Source organism: Oratosquilla oratoria, chromosome 5 (genome assembly GCF_046742065.1).
Source record: "Oratosquilla oratoria isolate Oo_2021 chromosome 5, ASM4674206v1, whole genome shotgun sequence".
In the NCBI taxonomy this organism is placed as follows: Eukaryota; Metazoa; Arthropoda; class Malacostraca; order Stomatopoda; family Squillidae; genus Oratosquilla; species Oratosquilla oratoria.
The window spans coordinates 66,292,053-66,297,052 of NC_134781.1; positions in this window are offsets into that span (position 1 = coordinate 66,292,053).

The following is a 5,000-nucleotide window of genomic DNA, read 5'->3' on the forward strand; positions in this document are numbered from 1 at the left end:
TGCCCGATGAAACAGTTTGTCTAAGCAGTAGATATTGACTGTGAATGCTTCCAACACATAGTCTTGGTTCTCCCTGGCTTGTCATTCGAAAAGACCAAGGCAGGTGTGTTTGATGGACCACTTGTACGTAATCGAGACTGTCAGAGAATAAATGAATATGGTAAGGGGAGCGTGGCTTTTATTTGTGGCAGTAATGGAAAACTTTCTCAGTAATGAAAAGATTTACAACTATGAAACCCTTGTTACAACCTTGTTGTCAGCTTTTCATTACCTTGGATGCAACATGAGTGTCAAACTCCACTTCCTATACAGTCATCTTGATAGATTTCCTGAGAGCTTAGGGGTAGTAAGTGACGAACAAGGCGAATGGTTTCATCAGGACATCAAGACCATGGAAGAGAGCTACCAAGGGAGATGGGACAAATATATGAGAGCAGACTACCGCTGGAACATTAAACAAGATTACCTTGAGACAGTCCATCAGCGCTAGAGCTTCAAGCGCTGATTCCTACATACACACATACATATACAAAAAGCTTTTTTCCCCTACACGGGGGGTAGCCAAAAAAGAAAAATGCATAGAAACCACTCCCACCCATTCCATTTCCTATATATTCCACTCCCCTTTTTCCTCCTCCCTCCCTCTTGTCTTGGCACCTCCTGCATGACGGGTCATCCCTGCATCCTGTCCACTGCCGTGGGCCAGAAGCAGTGTCGCAAGACACAGCACATCCACAGCAAGGCCGCTAATTCCTGCCTGCCTAAAATGTAATTGAACTTTGTATCTTCATAGCAACCAATTTCTTACCTAATAATGATTTTCATATAAATTTCTACCTTTGTGTTGATGGAACAAGTTTCAAATTGTCCTGTGAATGAATTTAGATCATGTATTTTTTTTATTATTAACCAGATAATTTAATGAGAGTTCAATCACATATTCTGATAGACAACGATGCCATGACATGAAAAAATTTATATTTTGAAATACCCCGATTGCAAAAAAAAAAAAAGAAAAAAAAAATTCAGGAAAATAACAAATTCATATTTAAAATCAGTACATTTAAAACAGATAATACCAGTGGTTGATATCAGTGCAATTTTGTTATTATGTTCTGTTATACTATAAACAGTCAGATCTCTAGAATGATATCTTGCGGTACTTCACACATGAAGGGTTTGGATCTTTAGTATATTTCATAAGCAATAGAAGCCCTAGAATACTCACCATTACCCCAATTACAAAACATATAATGATTTTTTGTTTATTCTAGAAAATAGAATTTTTATTATATCCTAAAGCACTAGACGTGAAATATCTCTCCTCTTGACTGGAAGTCTCTCTAAGCTAAAATAAATCAGCTGGTCTTAGCTAGACCAGAACCTCTAGATATCTAGAATACATCACATTGATCTTCTAGAGCCAGGTCTCATTAGTTTAACCCAGATAATGGTTAAACCCATCACGAGCGAAATCTTGATCTAAATTGAATAAAATAGTATGGAGATACAGTGGTCCTAGATAGCAGGACTACACCCTAATTATGATTCATTAGACGATTGCAATCCAGTTTAACAGGGTCATTTTATTGTCAAGGAGTGAAGGATTGATTGATATCCTTTAGCGAAGGACACCATTAAATTCTTATGGACTCGAGGTTCCTTTATGCTGTATAAGCAAAGGTGCTCGTGCGTGGAGCGCTTGCTGTCCAAGGGAACGGAACGGTTTTCCTGGTCTGGAAACGAAGACTTTACCTCATCCCTTCAAGAATAGAGTCTCAACCTTTGCCGTGTGTTTCGCATCGCGTGTCTCTATTCTAGCCGTCACCAGGCGATTTTATTTCTTACGAGAGAGCGCCCGGTCACTGTCTAGTGAGCCAATGTGGTTTGGATCTTATATATCTATGATGTGATCACGAAACCATCGAAGGATACCTTCTATTGGTCGTCTTAGGAGATGGACGTAAGAGAGAGTCGTCTCCCGGCCGTTTGTCCTCAAAACCCTCACATCCACCTGGAGGTCCTGCATCTGCTCTCCTTCTCCTCCTCTTCCTCCTCTTCCTCCTCTTCCTCCTGTTCCTCCTCTTCCTCCTGTTCCTTCTCCTCATCATCTTCCTTCTCCTCCTCTTCCTCCTCCTCCTCTTATTCCTCCTACTCCTCCCCTTTATCCTCCTCTTAACCTCTTCTTCCTCCTCCTCCTCCTCCTCCTCCTCCTCTTCCTCCTCCTCTTTCTTCTCCTCCTCCTCCTCCTTGCTCCTCCTCTTCCTCCTTGCTCCACCTCTTCCTCCTTGCTCCACCTCTTTCTCCTTGCTGCACCTCTTCCTCTTTGCTCCTCGTCTTCCTCTTTGCTTATCCTCTTCCTCCTTGCTCCCCCTCTTCTTATATCCTTCCTCTTTCCTTCCTCCCTCCTCCTTCATCCGTCCTCGTTTGTCGCTCGTACCTCGTCCCTCGTCATTCCTACCTTCTCCCTGTCCCCCCTCCTCTTCTCCCTTTTCCCTCTCTCTCCTCCCTCTCTTGCCTCCTACTTCCTCTCCTCCCTCCTCCCTCTCCTTCCTTCCTCCCCCTCCTCCTCTCGCATCCATCCTACCCTCTCCCTCCCGGCCTTCCCCCTCACTCCTCCCTCTCTTACCTCCCTCTCCCTCCTCCTGCTCCCTCCTCCGGCTCCCTCTTGCATTTCTCTCCCTCTCCCTCCTCCCTCTCCCTCCTCCCTCTCCCTCCTCCCTCTCCCTCCTCCCTCTCCCTCCTCCCTCTCCCTCCTCCCTCTCCTTCTTCCCTCTCTCTCCTCCCTCCTCCCTCTTTCCTTTATCTCTCCTCCCTCCTCCCTTCCTCTCTCCTCCCTCCTCCCCATCCCCCCTTCCTTCTCTCTCCTCCCAACGTTTATTTTCCGGGGAGACGCCAAGGAAGGAGGGAAGGGGGGGGGAGGGCGCCCAATGATCGTTTTTAGCTAATACGAGGTCTCGCTTTTTCAGTCAATGGATCTCGAGGGAACTATTCTTATTACTGTATATTATTATTATTATTATTATTATCATTATTATTATTATCATTACTATTATTGTTATTGTTATTGTCATTGTTATTGTTATTGTTGCTATTATTATACTATTGTTTTTGTTTTATTGTTTTTATTTTATTGTTATTGTTTTTATTTTTGTTTTATTGTTGTTGTTGTTATTGCTGTTGTTTTGCGGCCGTTGTTGTCATTCTTGTTAATAGTAGTAGCAGTAGTAGTAGTAGCGGTAGTCCCATTGTTATATTCATAATTTTCATCACGATCATGATGGAAATCATTGTTTTTGTTTTGTTATTGATTTTTTCCTTTATCACTGTCGTCATCGTCATTTTCGTCCTTGTCGTCGTCGTCGTCGTTTTAGACTCTGTTCATATTAACGGTTTGAACCGTGCCGAAACCGCGTCGGTACCGCGTAGTTAAGAAAAAACTACACAGTTTTGTATAAACGCCTCTATTAATTTACATTGTAATTGAGCCGCCGTGGTTCAAACAACGGCGGTTGAAACCGCTGGTATGAACAGGGCCGTAGATTTGTCCTTCAGACAGGGACGAGCTTTGCATAACCTGAATAAAATGGTCTGTGTTCTACTTAGAATAATAATAGAAAATAACGACGGCGCACTCAAAAGATTGGCTGCTGTGTTGTACGGCCATTAGTTTGTTAATACGAAACTACTTAGACTATTCATTATACTGTCCATTTCCTCGTTTGCATATTCAAGGTTGATTAAAGGAATCCAAATGATTTTAATGAATTTTTTATCTCTTATGTAACTTTTTTTTTAGATATTCTTCCTATAGTGGCTATTATCACGGCAAATAAACAGAGTTTCCTTCAAGGTAAATAGGATTTTCTGGTGAAAGAAAACTTATAGGAACAAGATATTTTATTCTATTTATTTATCTATTTATCTTATTTATTTATTTGTTTATTTATTTATTTAATTTATTTATTTATTTATTTATTTATTTATTTATTTATTTATTTATTTATTTATTTATTTATTCATTCATTCATTCATTCATTCATTCATTCATTCATTCATTCATTCATTCATTCATTTATTTATTTATTTATTTATTTATTTATTTATTTATTTATTTATTTATTTATTTATTTATTTATTCATTCATTCATTCATTCATTCATTCATTCATTTATTTATTTACTTTATTATTTTTTTAGGGTAGGTTTCGTTTTGCTGAAATGTCCAGCCAAAGAAAAACTAGAAAAACATATATAGATAAGATCACCATTGTCTTTGGGTTAAACATGCATGAGAAATAAAAAATCCTCTAAATCTCATGGTTATATCCCTGAATCCTTGAAGGTCTAGATGAATTTGCGGATTTTTGCTTTTGAGAGTCTGAACCCATTGTTTCTCGTCCGATATCTCCGTCAGAAGAAAGGCTCTGATCTTATCAATTTCTATTAAATCTTGAAAACTTGTTCCAAATCCCTTCTCAGTCGCTCTGTTTCAAGGGAAAAGATAGTCTTACATTTTGGTCGATTTTTCTATGAATAGCTCTAGGTGGTATCGGGTTAGTAACAAGTTGATAGAAATAGATTTAGTTTAACATGGTCTTTAGTGTGATTGGGAAGTCATAAGGAAAAATACATTCCAAATAGAAAAGGCCAAAAATAGTACTGGAATATATTTTCTTGAAACTCTTGACTTTATATGTATAAATGCAGTTTCCGTTGTTGTTTTTCTATGCACTGTGGAGATTAAATTTGACCACTTATATTTTAGATTATTATATTGACTCACCTACATTTTTTTCAAAACACATTAAGCTACCGGTATTAATGTGTCTCATCTTTATTTCTTATCAGCAACCAGTTCATGTGGGCAAGATCTAATGTATTTCCATGCATGTTTTTGGTCATTTGAATATCTAACGATTAGAAATAGTTAAAGAATGAAGTCCATTTGTAACATCTCTTTGTTTTGGTGTCTTGCTATTCAAAAACATTCAGGTTTTC